The sequence below is a fragment of the Delphinus delphis genome, chromosome 21 (assembly GCF_949987515.2).
Source record: "Delphinus delphis chromosome 21, mDelDel1.2, whole genome shotgun sequence".
NCBI lineage: Eukaryota > Metazoa > Chordata > Mammalia > Artiodactyla > Delphinidae > Delphinus > Delphinus delphis.
In genome coordinates, this window is record NC_082703.1 from 9885561 (window position 1) to 9905414 (window position 19854).

Consider the following 19854-nt stretch of genomic DNA (forward strand, 5'->3'; position numbering starts at 1 on the left):
TGCAAGGGGTATTACGCGGCGCTCCTTGACTAAGGAGCGGTCTAACTTCTGCGTCCGCCGCCAGGTTGCCGCCGGCACTGGACTGTCACCGCGCGCTCGTACCGCTTAGGTTTTGTCCCCGGCTCCCCTTGGGACTGTAAACCCGGCTAAGGGCCCGTGGGAGCCCGCGCAGGAGCCGGCGGCATTTCGAAGGGCGGAGGCCGAGAGCGCCGGGAGCGCCCCTGTCTAGCGAGTGGTTTGACGGTCCCTGGGTGTTAGCCGCCGGCCCCGCCCGCTGGGCCTTCCCTCCGCGGAGCGCGCACCGCCGCCGGCGGGGCCTCAGCTCCGGGCCGTCGGGGCTGCAGTGTTCTCGCTCCTTCGCTGAGTCTGTGGACCTCAAACGCGGGCTTTTTAGACTTAAGACCCTTGCTTCCGCACTTACCACCCCCCCCCGGTTTGGTGTGGTATTGGGTCCTGACTTTTGAAATTCCTGGGTCAGATATTTTACCCCCCGCCCCGCGCTTTTTCTTTTGACAGGGGAAGAAGAAAATCTTTACTAGCTCATACCGTTTTTCAAAAGAAAAGCCACTTCAATACCAGTGGAGTAAGAAAGGCACAATCCCAGAGTAAGGATGGCCCTTAGTTTGCATATCACATTATAAAATAATTTAGTATATCATAAATAGTATAATTTTGTTGCATGCAGATGAAAACTAGGCATTAGAACCACCCTGTTAGAAAGCATTGATTTAGCACTGGTTTGGGGAGCCAAATTTAGGTTATAAAAACCAACTTCAGTTTACTAGATGTTTTGGGGCACGTCAGTCAACCTTCAGCAAAGCTGTTTCCCATTAGAAAAATGGGTGTATGCAAGGACTACAGGTACTATTGTAACAGAGAAGCACAAATGTGACTTCATATTGGATCTGCTGCTTTTAGTTCACCTTTGTATTCTCTTGCTTTTGCTACAGCTTAATAACTAAAAGAATGTTGCCTGTAGCCTGAAATATGCGGGAGAGCCCATCCTCAAGGCTCTGACCTTTAAAGGTGTAACCCTTTCCCATTCATATAGAGATAAAAAGTTGCAGAGCAGAGAACGTTTGCCTTGTTGGAGGCTAATAGGAGCATCCTGACCTGACCTAGTGGACGGCTGCAAGAACAAAGAATTATGGCCCCAAGAAGTTTGCAGCAATCAGCCACACCCCTTCCCCTTTTAGTGTAAAGAAAGCCACTATCTTCTCCATCCGCTGGCTTTCCGAATAAAATTGCTCTTCCTTGCTTCAGTAACTCATCTTTTGATTCATTGGCCTGCCATGCAGCGGGCAGTAGGAGCTTGGATTTGGTAACAGTATGTTAAAAGCATAGTTTACATTGCTTCGTAAAGAACCAGTGTGATGGTTGTCACTAGCCTACTGCCTTATGCAAGGCTGGTTTAGAGACCAGAGGAAAGTCATACTAGAAATACCCGTACCCTTTTATGTTAGTAAAATCAAGTTTAAAACTGGATTGGAAGTTTGGAAAATGTGGAAGAACTCAAAAGCTGGACGAGACTCACCACCTGGACTACAGCACACTCCCCGAATTAAGTAGGGGAAATAGTGTGTGTTTTCAGTATAATTTACTATAACACTCCGTCCCTGCTCACCACCAACAGGTGAGTCCCGTAAATAATTTTTTTAAATCGAGGTGTAATTGACATATTACATGAAATGTTATGAGTAAGATATTGGAGATTGTAATGCAAAGCTGCCGTTCATGATTTTTGTGTATAGTGAGTTGGCTGTAGTATTTTACAATTGTCTGTTTAAAAAAAGAAAACTTATATCCCCTTTCAACTTTATTGTATTTAATTGGTACAAATTGTGTGTGTGTGTTTTAGAATACAGACTAATTCTGATTTTTTTTAAAAAATCTCTCAGCAACTTTCAAGTTTGCAACAGTATGATTAATTACAGTCACCATGCTGATTATATGTTATATATATATATCCCCATGACATATGTATATATATAATCTCCCCATGACTTAGTTATTTTATAACTGAAAGTTTGTGCCTTTTGTCCCCCTTGGAGCATTTTGCCCCCATCCCACCCCTCCCCTCTGGCCACCACCAATCTGTTCTCTGTATGAGCTCTGTTGTTTGGTTTTGTTTTGAGGTTCCATATTTAAGTAAGATTGTAGGGTATTTGTCTTTCTCTGACTTATTTAACTTAGCGTAATGCTCTCAAGGTCCATCCATGTTGTTGCAAATGGTAGGGTTTCATTTTTTATGGCTGAGTAATACTCCATTGTACATATATACTACATTATCTTTTTAAATTCATCCATCGATAGACACTTCGGTTGTTTCCGTATCTTGGCTATGGTAAATAATACTGCAATGAATATGGGAGTGCATATATCTTTTTGAGTTAGTGTATTCATTTTCTTTGGATAAATACCCAGAAGTGGAATTACTGGATCACATGGTTCTATTTTTAATTTTTGGAGGAACCTCCATATTGTTCCCCACAGTGGCTGCACCAATTTACATTCCCACCAACAGTGCAAGAGGGTTCCCTTTTCTCCACATTTTCACCAACACTTGTGTGGGTGAGAGGGTATTTCATTGTGTCTTTGATTTCCATTTCCCTGATGATTAGTGATGTTGAGCATCTTTTCATGTACCTGTTGCCCATCTTGTGTGTCTTCTTTGGAAAAATGTCTATTCAGATCTTCTGCTCATTTTTTAATCAGATTGTTTGTGGGGTTTATTTGCTATTGAGTTGTATGAGTTTTTAAAATATATTTTGGATTTTAACCCCCTATCAAACATGATTTGCAAGTATGTTTTCCCATTTAGTAGGCCGCCTCTTCATTTTGTTGATGGTTTCCTTTGCTGTGCAGAATCTTTTTAGTTTAGTGTAGTCTCACTTGTTTGTTTTTGCTCCTGTTACCTTTCCTTTTGGTGTCAGATCTGAAAAATCATCGCCAAGACTGATGACAAGGAGCTTACCACCTACGTTTTCTTCTTGGAGCTTTATGGTTTTAGGTCTTACATTCAAGTCTTTAATCCATTTGGGGTTGTTTTTTGTGTGTGGTGTAAGATAGTCGTCCAGTTTTACTCTTTTGAATGTGGCTGTCCTGTTTTCCCAGCACTGTTTATTGAAGAGATAGTCCTTTTTTCACTGTATGTTGTTCGCTCTTTGTTGTATGTTAATCGACCATATAAGCATGGATTATTTCTGGGCTTTGTATTCTTTTCCAATGATCAGTGTGTTTGTTTTCATGCCAATAACATACTGTTTTTTTATTACTATAACTTCATAATATAGTTTGAAATCAGGAAGCATGATGCCTCCAGCATTGTTCTTCTTTCTCAAGATTGTTTTGGCTCTTTGGGGTCTTTGTGGTTCCGTACAAATTTTAGGATTGTTCTATTTCTCTGAAAAATACCACTGGAATTTTGATAGGGATTGCACTGAATTTGTAGATTGCTTTGGGTAGTATGGACACTTAAATAATATTAATTCTAATACATAAGCACAGAATATCTTTGCATTTATTTGCATTTTCTTCAGTTTCATTCATTAATGTCTTACAGTTTTAGTGTACAGATCTTTCACTTCCTTGGTTAAATTCATTCCTAGGTATTTTATTCTTTTTGATACAATTGTAGATGGGATTGTTTTCTTAATTTCTCTTTTTGATAGTTCATTATTAGTATATAGAAATGCAATAGGTTTTTGTATATTGATTTTGTATTCTGCAACTTACTGAGTTTGTTTTTTAGTTGTAACGGTTTTTTGGTAAATAAACTTGACTTGCAACCACCTTAGAAATGGCTCTTAACAAGTTTTCCTCCTAAAGAGTGAGGACTTCAAATGGAAATGCAGAATGTAGAAACATCCTTAAAGTGAGACATATTTTTTAGAAATAATTACAAGTAATACAAGAATGCAGGCTAGTTTATTTTCTAAAGCCTATTAAGTGAGAAGTAAATGTTTTCTTTCACTCCTTTCCTTCCAAAAGCCTTTAGTTAATTCATCAAATAATTTGGAGTACCTGCTATGTGCCAGATACAGTTCTAGGTGCTGGAGATGCAGCAGTGAAAAAAAAAAGGATCTATGCTCTCATGGAGCTTACTTGGTAGCGAGGAGACAGGTAGTAAGCAAATAAACAAATTATATGACGTGATGTCAGGCAGTGGTGATGTTATAAAAAAAATAATAAAGCTAGGTCAGTGAACAGAGATGGAAAGGATGATGCTCTTTTAGAATGGGTAATCAGAGAAGGATTCAGAGGAAATGATATCTCGGGAGCCTCAGTGAAGTGAGGGAATAAGTCATATGAAAACGTATGAGTATGTGTTAAGGCAAATAAAGAGCAAATGCAGAGTCCCAGAGATAAGATGCTTGGAGTGATCAAGGAGTAGCACGGGGAACGTGTGGGCCACAGGGTGGTGAGAAAAGGGGAGAGAGAAAGGACATGAGACTGGGGAGCAGACTGGGGCCAAATTAGGCACAAGTGTAGTCAGCCTCGCCTTCACAGTAAAACAAACTGGAGGCTTTCAAAAATCCTGACACCAGATTTCTACTTCAAAAACTTTGTAGAGACAATTTTTTTAGTGGAGAGATATATTATGTTCAAGACTTGAATGTTTCACTGTCATTAAGAAATCTGTTCTCCACTGTTTGATCTATAGATCCGGTGCCTTCTAAATCATAATTCCAATAAGATGCTTATAGAATTTGACAAGCTGATCGTGAAGTGTATATGGAAATGCCAAGGATCTAAAAGAAATAGAAAAAAATATGTATGTGTAGGGGTGTGTGTGTGTGTGTGTGTATACAGACATACGCACAAACACACACATAGACCAACAGAGAAAGAATGGCCAAGCAAGTGGCACCAAATGTTAACTGGTTGAATTTAGGTAGTTAGAAGGTAGTAGGATATATTTTTAAGGTATGGTTCAGAAGATTTGCAGATGGATTGGATGTGGAATGTGAGAGAAAGCAAAGAGTCAATGATGACTCTGCCATTTAGGGTCTGAGCAGCTAGCTAGGTGACCAGAATGTGCTGGGAAGTGTGCAAATTTGGTGGGTGGTCAGTTTTGGACTTGTTAAGTTCAAAATGCCAAATTAGATATACAAGTGAAAATGCTGAAAAGGCAGTTAGTATACAACTCTGGATTCAGGGGAGAAATAACACTATGGATATACATTTGGAGCTCATTAAAACCATGAACCTGGTGAGATCACCTTAGAGCTGTAACGTTGACATTTTTTTCTGGGGTGCTCCCTAAAATAATTTTGGAAAACTGTGTGCTCCATCACACATCATTAAACTGATACCTAGGAATTTTCATCGTAAATTTAAATAGTTAAAATTATGTAATTTATGGTATATTATAAACATGGACATTTTAGAAGATTACATTTGGATTCTTGGAACCTAAATATCATAGAGATTTGAAAACAAAAATCTTTAATTTAAAAAAATGGAATAAACCCTAACAGTCAGAAATATTATATAGTTCCCCTTCTTGAACAAAAATATATTCTATTTCCTCAACAGAATTTTATCCTAATGTAATATATTTTTAATCTTGAGAAGTGCTTTATTGATTATCCTATCATATTCTCTACCAGAAATATTGTTATAAATTGAAATAGTTTTTAAAAAATATCCTGTAATCTTAAAGCTCTATGTATTAAGAAAAAAACGTTATGGAATGAGTTATCGTTGTGATTATTATCAGTAGAAAATTGACTAAGACACTTCTGTTAGAACTTTTCAACATGTCTCATATGTCTCTTAAATTTTACTATAGTCAGTTATATATTGCCCTCCTTTTTAATGGTTCCTAGACCATTTTTCCTCCCCACAGCCCTGTGAAACTGTTGAAAGCTCTGCTCAGCATCTCAACATCCTTTCAGCTACATATTTCTGCTCACCTTCTAGGCCTTTGGACTGCCACCTTCAAAATGTAGGTTCCTTGAGGGTATAAGTGGGCTCACCGCTCTGGCTTTCCCTTCCCTTCAGGATGTAAGCCTGGCAAGTGTTCATATTTTGTCATCTTTTCATCATATTCTGTCAACTTTAACAATTGTTCTTGGTAGTAGGGTGGGTCAGAAATAAGCTAGACTACTTTGGAGCCTTTCTTGATAATTTTTAACAATGGTAATATCAACCACCTTCAAGGGAGATAGCTGTCCTGCTACAAAACACCTAATTGTGAGGCATGGAACAGATGAACAAGGTGAATACCATTTCCTGACAAGATATTAAAATTTATTTTAGGGCTTCCCTGGTGGCGCAGTGGTTGAGAATCTGCCTGCTAATGCAGGGGACACGGGTTCGAGCGCTGGTCTAGGAGGATCCCACATGCCGCGGAGCAACTAGGCCTGTGAGCCACAACTGCTGAGCCTCCGCGTCTGGAGCCTGTGCTCCGCAACAAGAGAGGCCCGCGCACTGCGATGAAGAGTGGCCCCCGCTTGCCACAACTAGAGAAAGCCCTCGCACAGAAACAAAGACCCAACACAGCAAAAATAAATAAATAAATTAATAAGCTACCCCCAACATCTAAAAAAAAATTTTATTTTAAAGATATAGTATTTGCAGCAATGTGCAATGGCACCAAGTTTTAGAAAGAGAATAGTGGAACAGAACAGAGAACCAGAAACATTTCTACTCATAGAAGGAAAGCCAATATATGACAGAGGTGGCATTGCTGATTAGTGCAGACTGGATGAATTATGAATAAGTTGTGTTGGGACAATGGGTCATTCATGTGGAAAAAGATAAAATTGGATATTATATTATAAAAATTTATTTCATAGAAGAATAAAGACCTAAATGTGAAAACAAAATGTTAAAAAGAAAATAGAGGAGGATATCATTATGATCTCAATGTAGAAAAAGATTTCTTAATTAGGATACAAATAGCACAGACCATAAAGGAAAAGATTAGTAATTATAACCTTTCACAAAAATGAAAGGCTTGTGGGCATTAAAAGTCATAATAAAGGGACTTCCCTGGTGGTGCAGTGGTTAAGAATCCGCCTGCCAATGCAGGGGACATGGGTTCGATCCCTGATCTGGGAAGATCCCACATGCCGTGGAGCAACTAAGCCTGTGTGCCACAACTACAGAGACTGAGCAACACAACTACCGAGCCCATGCGACACAACTACTGAAGCCTGCGCACCTATAGCCCATGCTCTGCAACAAGAGAAGCCACTGCAATGAGAAGCCTGTGCACCACAACGAAGAGTAGCGCCCGCTCACCGCAACTAGAGAAAGCCCACATGCAGCAACAAAGACCCAACACAGCCAAAAATAAAAATTAATTAATTAATTAATTTTTTAAAAGTCAAAATAAAATGAAAAGGAAAAACAGGGACTATAAGCAATTTGAAATGTATATTATTGAAGAAGAATTAGAATCCTGAACACATGATGAATTTCTACTAATCAATAAAAAAGAGAGAAACATCAACAGAAAGTGGGCAAAATATGTGAATAGGTACATCACAGAAAAAGAAACAGATGGTCAATAAACACAGGAAACGATGTGCTCATTCTAACCTATAATTGTGAAACATGAATTACAAATATAACTAGATACCATTTTACATCAGCAGAATGTCCAAAGTACACCCCATCAATCATAAAATCACAGATGGAGAGGATAAACCAAAATTCTTACTCTGATATGATATATACAATATACACAACTCCACTTATGAAGTATCCTCACCAAAAACCAATTTGATTTTGAATCTGATTAAGTTTCATGATTTAAATATCATTCTGCGTGAAATAGGAGGGATATAGGAATATGTTGGATGACATCATAGCCATGTGTTGGGAAAGGTCATCAGAAAGACGTGACCCCAGGTTTGGCCTTCAAGCTGGACCCGGGCATTCAGCGGCTGCTCACTCCCTCCCTGTCCTTGAAATGTGCCCTCTGCTTGCCTTCCCCAATCTAGAAGCTGCCCAGGGACACAGCCTGGAGACAGTCATGCAATGTTGAGACCACATGGACTGTGTACATGACCAAGCCCAGTTAAACTTCTGGGTGAACTTGTAAGATTTGGTGGGTGGGTACGGAAATCTACTTGTCTTACAGCCTCTGATGTAAGTTCCTTTGCTTATTGAACCTGCTGCCCACCAGTCTGGAGCGGTCTGCCTCTTTGGTTTCTCCCTTCCCTGCTTATGGTGGCGGTGGTGCTGGGGTAGGGTGGTGATTTCACGTTTCACCCAGGAAGCTCCCTGGGAGGCTGCAAACCAACAGCAGAAGAGTGAGCCAGGAGACCAAAGAAATGGGCTGTAGGAAAGAGGGATCCACAGGGGGAGATCTCAGGTGGGCCCTCCACCTCTCCGTGGGCAGGCGTGGCTGATGTGTGGGATGCCTGTGGGCCAATGCATGAGTACAGGGGCGCCCTGAGAACGCCGGCTGCTGCCATGCGCTGTTTAAGGAACTGTGCAGAGCGCCCTGTGACAAAGAAGGGAAACTTGTGGCTGCCACGGGGGGCTGGCCTCTACTGGGGGCAGTTCGGACTGGGCATCGATGCCCAACTAGAGGCTGAAATGAAAGTTAAAACGTTAAAGGAAGAGCTGAGGTACGGAAGGATGTGCAGTATCCACTGCTCTGCTAGCTCTGGGCTGACACACAGGGTGGGAGGGCAGGTTGGTAAGTTTAGAGACCTGAGCTTGTGACAAAACCTGGTTAGGATACCAAGAGGTGGAGTTTCTAGGAAGAAGAAGAAAAAGAGGAGGATGTTGAAGTGATTGATGAGAAAAGAACAAAAAGCCTCTTGCCATCTGACTCCTAATACAAAGGGAAACTTTAAATAACAATTACCCCAAAGCCGAGGAGAAAACTTACATTTGTTCTCTGTCCCTTGTGGTTGTAAATCTTACTGTGTTTTTAAAACGTAAACACTCCAGGAGTTAAACAAAACATTGCCCATAGATACTAAAAAAAAGGGGGTGGGTGAGTGAATGGAGGGCTTTTTCATAAAAGTTCTCTTGCCAAAATCGATTTGTAAAAGAACTAAGGTTTTGTTTTGCTTTTTTTGTTTTACAAAGCTAGTAGAAATAATAAGGATGAAAAAAAATCAGTGTATATAAAAAGTAGAATGTGTGTTTCTGGTAAAAGAAGGGTGAGATGCACTTCTGGTAAAGAAAATAAAATGTGTTTTGTTTTGTTTTTAGATAAAAAATGTTGCACAACGTAAAAGCTGAGAATTATGCTTTATTGGAGGACATTAGTGAGGAACTGTTGCAAAGAGGTAAGGGAGGAGCCTAAATATAGGAGTTTTTGCAACAAACCAAAACAAACACACAAAAACTATGTAGTCAAACCTCAAAAGATTACTGCTAATCACAAAAACAGACATCTCAAGTTAATGATTTTAGTGCTTTTCTGTGTATGGGAAGATGCAAGCGTCTGGGTTCACTGAAATTTTTCCACTGATATGCACTTAACTATCTAGGGCCAGTATCCTGTTTTTTTCCATTCTGAATTCCCCTCAGGGTACACCATCAGGGGTGACTGTGGTAGCTGATGGACTGATGGTGGGGAACATTTGTTGTTTACTGGAATGTCAGACATCTTTTTGTCCACAGATATAAAGGACATGTTTTAAATTAAAAAGATAATAATTTTGTCCTAAAATAAAATTATTATTTCAAAATTTAAAAAGATAAAACCTAATGAGATATAAAAAGTTACAAAATGTTTATGGAAATCACAAAAGATTTGTAAAATCACAAGTTTTGTAAAAATCAAAAGATTTGTGAAGGAAAAACCTTTAAAAAATTTATTTGTGCTCAAGCTAAGATAAAACTAAATTATTTAAATTTAAGAAAAAATTAATGTCAAAAGTACATGGTACAAAATTAAAATTTGGTTTTCTCTCTGTTAAAAGAATAAATTTTTCTTAGATTATTACTCTGCTTTTTAAAAAATTGTGAACAAAGGTTTTTCTTTACCTTTAATATAGTCTGCCTAGAATACAAAGATTTTGTGTTAAAAAAAATTTATCAGCTCTTCAACCATGGCTATTTTAAAGTCTTCTATCATTTACAGACAGTTACTGTTTTACTGTGATGCTTTCACAAAGGTGTTTCTACAAAGGTGCTTCACCTTCAAAGAGATTTACAAAAAAAAAAAAAAAGCTCCAACAAGTACACATTTCTGATAACTAAGATCAACTTGCCTTCACGTGGGAAAGACAGTAATAAACCTTTCAAGTGCTTCCCCCAGGTTACCTACACAGGTTACGCATATGTCATGGGATGGTAACCCAAGACCTGTTCCTGGTCTCCTTCCTCACATTAGTAAAACGGGCCAGTTACATTAATGATATAATATTAACATGTGAAGACTTGCCTCTGTTGCAGAACACTTTGTAGGTTTTGCTGAAACATATGGGAAAAAAAGAAAAAACAAAAGATGGACAGTGAACCCGGGGAAAATTAAAGCTCCAGACACCATATAAGGTTCTGAAAGTCATTTGGTCAGATAAGATGCAAGTTATCCCCAACACGGTTTTAGAGAACTTTTATTCCCCGCCTGCCACAATGCCTCCAACCCTTATGCCACCTGGTAAAAAAAAAGAACATGTTTGCAACTGGGGGTCAGAGCAGTAAGCCACCTTTAAAAAATAAAAAATACTAGTAAAACAGATTAAAGTTCTGGACATCTCCCAAGCAGGACTACATTTGAGTTAGATGTGTCTGTGAATCCACAAGGTCTGGGTCAGATACTATGACAGAGATGACAAAAGAGGAAAATGCCCCTAAGATTTTGGTCCCAACTCTGAAATGGGACAGAACCCCAACCTAGAATCCTATAACCAGTAAAAATATGGAATGAAGGAGAAATCAAGACATGCTCAGATGAAAAACTAAGAGAATTTGTCGCTGTAGATGTATCCTAAAGGAATGGGTAAAGGAAGTTCTCTAAACAGAAATGATCAACATTGGAGTATCAGGAGGGAAGAAAGAACGTGGTAAGAAAAATTATGGATAAATACAGTAGGTTTTGCTTCTCTTCTTTAATGTTCTAAATTATGTTTGACAGGTAAAGCGAAAGTTATAACATTGATTAATGTGGTTCTAAATGTATGTAGAGGAAGTACTTAAGACAATTATGTTATAAATGGTGAAGGGTAAAGAAATGTAAAGGGAAATAAAGCAAACCTAAATGTGTATGCACCAAACAAAAGAGCTGCTCAATATATAAGGCAAAAACTGATAGAACTGAAAGAAGAAACAGACAAACGCACAATTTTAGCTGAACACTTCAACAATTGATAGAACAACTAGACAGAAAAGCAGCAAGCATATAGAAGACCTCAACAACACCATGAATCAATGGGATCTAATCAACATTTATAAATTACTCCACTCAACAATAGAATGCATTCTTTTCAAGTGCACATGGAACATATACCAAGATAGACCATATCCTGAGCCATAAAACAAACCTCAGTAAATTTAAAAAGAATTGAAATCATACAGAGTATGTTATCTGCCTACAATGGAATCAGACTAGAAATTAATAACTGGAAGAATAATAGGAAGTTTTCCAGACATGTGGAAAGTAAATAATATATTTATAAATAATCAATGTAGTCCCAAGGGAAATCAATGCATACATTGAACTGAATGAAAATTAAAAATACAACATCTCAAAATTTGTGGGACACAGCTAATGTAGTGCTGAGAGAAAAATTTATGGCATTAAATGCAAATACATTAGGAAGGAGGAAAAGTACCAATAATCTAAGCTTCTGACTCAAGAACCAAGAGAAAGAAGAGCAAAATCAACCACAAGCAAGCAGAAGGGAGGAATAATAAAGATAGGGACAGAAATCATTGAAATTGAAAACAGGAAAACAATAGAGAAAATCAGTGAAACAAAGAGCTGGTGCTTTGAAAAGATTAATTGACAAACTTGTAGAGACTGACAAATTTAAAAAGAGAAAAGACATAAATTTCCAATATCAGGAATGGAACAGGGGATATCACTAAAAATATCAAATGGATAATAAGGGAATACTATGAACAAATTTACACACATACATCTGACAATTGTGATGAAATGAAGCAATCCCTTGAAAAACACAAACTACCACGATTTCCTGAATGTGAAACAGTAAAAAGTGAGCCATGCAAATGCCTGGGGAACGACCATTCTAAGCATATGAACAAGCAAATCCAAAGGGGCTGAGTTTGGGCAGGCTTGGTGTGTCTGAGAAACAGCAAGGGGGCAGTGTGGGTGGAAAGCAGTGAGTGAGCTGGAGAATACTGGGAAAGAAAATTGGAGAAGTAGCCAAAAGCCAGATCGTATAAGACCTTATAGTTCGTGACTTTATTTTACATGGCTGTTTTTGAGTGGAATGTGGACATGATCTGATTTGTGATTTGAAAGGATCACTCTGGCTGTCATGTGGAGGCAAGTGTGAAAGCAGGGAGCTGTTGGGAAGGTATTATAGTAGTCAAGATGACATGTTGACCATCTTTTCATATGCTGATCTGCCATCTATATATTTTCCTTGGTGATGTGTCCAGGTCTTTTGCCCATTTTTTAACTGGGTTGTTTGCTTTCTTATTGTTGAGTGTTAAGAGTTCTTTGTATATTTTGGATAACTGGACTCTATCATATATAACTTTGGCAAATATTTTCTCCTAGTCTGGACTTGTCTCATTCTCTTGACCTTTATTATCTTTAATGTCCAATGGCCCCTCTTTTATTTCTGATATTAGTAATTTGTGTCTTCTCGCTTTTTTACTGGTTAGCCTAGGTAAGGGTTTGTCAATTTTATTGATCCTTTCAAAGAACCAACTTTTGGTTTCATTGATTTTCTGTCAATTCCCTGCTTTCAGTTTCATTGATTTCTGCTCTAATTTTTATTATTTCTTCTCTTCTGCTTACTTTGAATTTAATTTGCTCCCGTTTCTTTAGTTTCCTACAATGGAAGCTTAGCATATTGATTTTAGATGTTTTCTTTTCTAACATTCAATGATATAATTCAGTGTTACAATTTTCCCTCTAAGCTCTGCTTCCACTGCATCCCACAAATTTTGATAGGTTATATTTTCATTTTCATTTGGTTCGAAATATTTTGATTTCTCTGGAGAATTTTTCTTTGACTCATGTGTTATTTTGAAGTGTGTCATTTAATCTTCAAATATCTGGGGATGTTCCAAAATATTGCCAAGTATTTTAGAATATTTCTGTTACTGATTTAATTGGTTTAATTCTTCTGTGGTCTAAGACCATATTTTGTATGATGTCTATTCTTTGAAATATGTTAAGGTGTGTTTTGTGGCCCCGTTATATACCTGTCTTTTGATGTACATATGTATGCATGTTTTCTAGGCATGTACCTTGGAGTAAAATTATTTGACTCTAGTAAATACTGATAGACAAGTTTTCCAAAGTGGCTGTAACAATTATACCCCCACTAAGACTGCACAAGAGTTCCATGTGTTTCACAGCTTTGCCTTTGCTCAGTATTATCAGTTTTAAAATCTGTAGCCATTTTGGTGGGTGTGTAAATAGTATATCATTGTTGTGTTAAGTTGCATTTCCCTGAATGGTTAAGGAAGTTAAGCATCTTTTCACGTACTCATTGGCTATTTGGATTCCTCTTTGGTGCAGTGCTGTGTGTCCTTGGTCCCTTCCCTCCCCCTTTCTGTTGGACTGTGTTTTCCTTATTGCACTGTAGATGTTCTTGCTTTATTCTGAATATGAATTCTTTGTTTGATAAATCGATTGCAGATTTCTTCACCTACTCCCTGGATTGTTTCCAATTCTTTTAATAGTGTCTTTTGATGAACAGTATTTCTTACTTTTAATGACATCCAGTTTATCAGTCTTTCCCTTTGTGTTTGGTGTTTTCTAGAAGTTGATATCGTTACTATCAACCTGCTTTTACAGAGAAGTTAACTGAGGTGCTTGGCACTGGAGCTCTCAGGACCTGGAGGAGAGTGAGGCAGGCCTCTGGCAGCAATCACTGTCAGGTTCCTGCAAGCGTGCCCAACATGTGCATGACTCTGAGGGTCAATCCCTCCTCAAATGTTGATCCCTAGACGCCTCACCTCAGTCCTGGCCCTCCCAAGGTCTTGAAAGACCTCCCTAGGTTTATCACTTCCTGTCTAGACTAGGCCAAAATAATTTTAATTGGGTTCTCTGAGTTTGGAATTCAGTAGCTAAAAGTCAGTAAAATAGAGCTAAATGATCCTGCTCAGGCTACCAAACACTGGCAGCTGATTAAAGGTACCCAGGCCTCTGATTTGCTTAAAAGGTTCTCAGTTTTCCTGAATAGGTGACTTTGAAGGAGCTCCACTGTTAGAGTTTGAGAAGCAGAAGAAAGAGGGTCTCAGGAGCCTCCCAGGAACTTGAGAGGGTTGCGCGCCCCGGACTGGCAAGTGAGGGGCGGGCGTGTGTTTCTCCAGAACCGAGGCGCCGCAGGCTTTTAAACGGGGCATCCATGAAAACCCGGATCCAGGATCGCTGGGCCTGGACGCGCCGAGGGTTATCCCCTTTCCCAAATCTCCTCTCCGAGTCTTCGCCTGAACTCCGGCTGGGCGCAAACTGAAAGTGAAAAACCGCGGGGCTGCAGCCGGCCGTGGGGAGCCTACTTCTCCATGACGAGGTGAGTGTGAACCTCTGGGTCTTTCCTGGCTTGACAGTGGCTTGGTGGGAGCGGAGTCTCGGTGCCGAGAAACGAAAAGAGACTTGGCTGACGCGCGCGGGAGCTAGGACGCTGCCCACCGGACTCACAGCCGTAGGAAACCTCTTTGTGCCCAGACGGGAGTGTGTGTCGAGGAAGGCGGAGTAGTATGCTGAGAAAGAATCCAAGTCTGCTTTGGAAAACCTTGGGCAGTGCTTTCCAGGGACACTGCCTGAGATGCAAACCCATCTGGCTGCTGAAAAGCACAGGTGGGAGGCAGTGATGAGCAGGGGCCTCGGCGGGAGCCCCGGGAAGCGCGCGGGTTCCCGTCGCCTCCACCCCTACCCCCCTCCCAAGGAAGGTTTTCGCGTACCTCCCCCTCTGCCACGATCTTCCCAGCCCCACCAATTCCAGAACCTAACTCCGCCTCTGTGCTTTGTGAACGGCTTCCTTCTTCCCCGTGTCTTGACTGAGAATCACTTGTTGCTAATTTTGTGTGCTGAAGTAGAAGCGATTCTGGCTGTCGAGCTGTAGAGAGAGCATTGCGTATTTAACGGAGAAGATGCTCCGCGAGAGTCCCCGGCACTGCAGGCTTTGCTTATCATATGCAAGCCATTTCTTAGGTATTTTTGCACCTGATTAGTGCCCTCAGAACTCAGCTAGTGTAATGTATAAAAAGAACATTGGTGTGATTTTAAGACATTTTGGGGAGATCTTTTAACGCTTCTTTAATATACAGCAAATGCCACGCAAAATGACTGTTTTGCTCCAGCAGGCCCCAACTGTCACAGAGCCCTGCGATAGTCGGGTAGAGTAGTATGCATGTCGTGACCTGGATTGTGCATTTCATTTGAGGGCTGCTTGTAATTTTGAATCTGGCAAGTTGGTCTTCAGGACCTCAATCTCCTTATACATCCTTCCTTCTCTGAAGATGAGACACCCTAGAAACTCATGACCACTGGTGGGCTTGTTAGTGATGTCACTCTACAACTAGGGCATTGTTTCTCCTGCCTGGTCCACGTGGTCTCCCAAGGGGGACTCTTAAGTGGGTCCTGGCTACTCTCTGCATTGAATAAGCGGCCCAGGTATTTGCACAATAAAGGGGCAGAGCCACCCATCTAGCCTCAATGTTAGAACTTTCCCCCTCTCCTGCCTGTAAGCCAGAGGCAATGTCCTAGCATCCGAGGATCATGTAGGTCTGCCCCATTTTTGAAATTGCTGTCCTGACTCTTCATTTGCTGCCTTCCTGCTAGATGGCAGTGTGTAACAGTGAATTTAAATATACAGTCTCAGCTGTTACTGTTCTATGGCTCATCTTAAATTCTTCAACTAAAAAAAAAAAAGTAGTTTTCAAGTTTTATCTTAAAACAACATTTCTGAAAAAAATTCACACTAGGGTTAAAGTTAGGAAATAAAGAAAATGAACGTATTGTTTGGACAAACAATGATGTGATTCATATATGTGTAATTATTGCTCAGTTTGCAGACGTTTCCAACCCATATTTAAATGCTCTCTAAATTTGGAATGTAAAGAGTTGATGTCAGTAAGAAGTCTAGTACCTAATTCAATTACCAGCATTCTACAATAAACATTTGTAATAGAGTTCTTGACCATGAGTTTTTAAACATTAAAAAAGAATAAGTTTATCTTTATTTACAGTATTTTTCAGACATTTACTTGAGAATAAAATTTGAGTTTTCAGAAGTTAATGTTGAATTAGTCAAAAGGAGAATAAAGATCAAGTAATCCTAAAACTTGTCATATAGAAATATTTCTTGTTTTATATATTTCCAGAAATCTTTAGTTTGTGATGACTCAGATTGTCTTGATCACTGTCTCTTTACTTGATTAATTTTTCTTCTATGTGGTGGTCTTGGGCACTATTCATGGGATCAGAGAGCTCAATTTTGGGATGCAACCTCAGAAGATCATGTGGTCCAGCCCTTCGTCTTTAGGCATCTGAAGTATTAGCCAGATTTTGTCATTGTTAATCGGTTCCTCACTCATGATTACATGAATGATCAAAGCGGTGAGGGCCTTTAATTCACAACCTTTTGCCAGGAAGGAAAATTGTTACTGAGTAACCAATTAGCCCTTGTTGGAGAAAGAACAGTTACAAAGAACACCTTCCAAGGAAAAAGACGAGAAAGAAAGAGTCGTATTCTTGAGGCGCTGGTTCAGCTCTTAGTGTGACACAGAGTTTTCCCAGTCTTGGACCCTCTCCTCCACTTAAAAAACCTATTTTTTTGGAATGCTTTTATTTGAGTCTTTTTATTTAGTTGTCTGTCTGGGTTTGTTTTTATCTAGTTTCTACATTAAGTAGACCCACTAAGTGAGATTGTATAAATACTGTATAATTTGAGTGCTTCAGTATGTGTCTGGAATTTAAGAATGGCATCACCTTCAGTTCTGCAATAGAAAAGTAAAGGTGCTCGTGCTGCAACTTCCTTCCCCCAGTTAATCACCCCTGTTAATCACCAGTCTTGATTCACGAGGCTGTCAGTATCCCTTTCTCTCTCATTATTCTCTTTGTTTCTCCTGCAATGTGTGCTTGGCCAAGAGGATCACCTTCCAAGATAGAAATCTGCAAGCCAGAGCACTCTACTTAAAAATAAATACTCAGCAAAATCTGAAGTCTATTAAAAAAGGTTGAGGAACACATTAACACAAATAAATGTTAATAAAGAAAACTGGATGAAAGTGGAAACTGTGGAACCATCACACCATGCTCATCAGGCCAAGGGATAGTCTTCTGATAATTAACAACATTGGTCAACTTTTTTTTTTGTTTACATTAGTCAACTTTTTAATGTTCGACAGTTGTTTTATATGTACCCAATAAAGCAGCTTTAAAGAGTTTCCTAAAACCCCCCAGCATTCTCTCCACTGCTGTGATAGAAACAAGCACAAGGTATGGATCTAGATCTCCTGACTTGGTACTAGGGAGGAGTAACCCTTCCCAAAGCAGGTAGCCTTGAACGTCCAGGAGAATGGCTATGGTAGTGAAAGAGGTATGGGTGTTGTAGGTAGGGACCAGAGCACAGAACAGGAAGTTGTATCCCAGGAACAGCCAGAACAAAGGGTATGTGTGGTAGAAGCTAGAGAAGTAGGGCGGGGTCCAGGGAGTCTTGTTTTCTAAACTGATGAATTTGGTCTTTATATTGAACTCTTTGGGAAGCCATTGATGGATTTTAATCAGAGGAGAGATATCCAGTCTACATTCCAACAACATCTCTACAGCTGAATGGAGGATGCTAGTGGGTCAGACTGGTAGAAATCCCAGTTATCAAGCTTTTGAAGTCAAATGATGAGGAGTGTCCGTGAGGACAAGTATAATTGAAGAGAGTTAGTTAAAAATTGCCTGGAGAGTTGTCCGGAGGCCCTTAGACCTTCCCATCTGCCTGCCTTGTCATCAGCCTTTCCCAGGACAGCACCCCACTTAAAGGGACGCTCTGAGGGTTTACCCGTCATAAAATGAAAACAGGTTGGGAGAGTCAACTTATTTGAAAATGACACTTTGGTGTGAATAATTTGTTTGGTAATTAGATACATTCCTTTGAAAGGCTCTCCCTGATATACCCTTAAACTCAGTTAAGACAGTCGCTCATTAACCCAAGTGACTCACCAATCACTAGAGAAGAGATGATCCAAGGAGGCTTCCCAGAGCTCCCCGGTGTGTGTCACCTAGGGTTGGCTTCTCATTTTACACTCAGAGACACAGGGCGGAAGTCTTCTTAGTCCCATTTCTGAGGCCCTTAACCTGCACCTTGGGCCGGCCCTGTGTGGCTGACATTTGAAGCTGGCATCCTCAGGCTGCTAACTCACTTTAAGATGTTCAGTCTCTCTTCTGTCCATTTTAATTCAAATTAAAGCGGACAACGCTGAAATTATTTTGGAGTGAAAGTGTTGCTGGTTTTGATGGAATAGCATTTGCAGGAGTGTGAGATGGTCACGCTCAGCTCCAGACCCCTCTCTGGGCAGCAGATGGCCGGCCCCAGGCCGTGCACACAGCCATACGATGCATTTCAGGGCTCAGTGCTTGGGTCATGAGGGTCGGTTAGTAAGTCCATTTCAGATGTTATCTGCATGGTTGTCTGAACAAACACACACTACTCCAGCCTGGGAAGGACTGTTCTGGGGCACTCTCTTGGAGGACTCTGAGATTCACCCTGGGGGCAACGATGAAACAGAAGGGAGCTTTCTTCTTGGGGACCCATTGGAGTCCCATTGTATTGGAGCTTGTTGGCCTTCACGGTGCTCTCTGCAAGCCCATCTGTCCCACCAGCCGGGGAACTGCTTACTTGATGAAAAACTCCCAGGTAATTAATGCCATAGGTATATTCAGTTGATGCGCCCCAAGGCCTGGTTGATTGCTGCCTGCTCTAAATCATAATACCATCTACACTAGCTGATTCTCTTCTTTAGTGGTGGGTATTTACCCACAGCTCAGTCCTTGAGACCACACTATGTACTTCTGGTTTGGGGAATATAACCTAAATTGAGATTCTTTGGATGGAAGGGAATTTGTAACCTTAAATTCTTCTGTCATAATTTGTACAGCCATGTAAAGACTTAAAAGGGCCCGAGGACAGGTCTGAGCCATGTACTAGCTGTAAAAATATCCCAAACTGTGTCCTCAAACACTCTCTCCATCTTTTGTTTTCCTTTATTCCTGACTCTTTTGTACTCTTAACAAGCTGTCACTATTTTCCCCTTCTCTTTCTTTTCCACTGATCTTGGAGTCAGGTGACCTGATTTCTAGACCCACGTCATCTTTAAAAACTATGATTGTGGGTAAATCACTTAAACTTACAAGGATCTGTTTCCTTATTTGTGGGAACCGAGAATAATAATAACGGCCATACCTACATTACAAAGTGGTTAATGGATAAGATTGAGCGGAGTGATATATTGAAAAATCTTTTGAAAATGATTTAGCTTTATATCCATTTAAAGTGGTAATATTATTTCATTACCTAATCTGGGTTACATTAATTGTAGTTATAATAAATTGCTTTTGCATATAAAACAAAAAGTAGATAACCTTTCTGTTATAAAAGGGAAAGAAATAATGAGAGTTAACATTTATTCTTTACTGTGAAGAAACTGGGGCTTAGAAAGATTTAGCAACTTGTCCAAATGTATATTACATATAAATGGCAGCTAGGATTGGTGCCCGAATGTGCTAGCTCCCCA

General features: G+C 39.9%; 1 protein-coding gene across 5 annotated transcripts in view; it reads left to right on the forward strand.

The window, feature by feature from the left end:
* The first annotated feature begins 433 nt into the window (after positions 1–433).
* FUT10 (fucosyltransferase 10) overlaps positions 434–19854 on the forward strand; it is a 178443-nt gene continuing 159022 nt past the window's right edge. For 4 of the 5 annotated variants that reach the window (XR_011246327.1, XM_069540280.1, XM_069540279.1 and 1 more), the window contains exon 1: positions 14587–14639. The gene's annotated coding sequence lies outside the window, so the exon portion shown is untranslated. Of the gene's footprint in view, positions 1634–14586; positions 14640–19854 lie in introns of those variants that run through there. The other variant, XM_060001580.1, reaches the window with a different exon arrangement.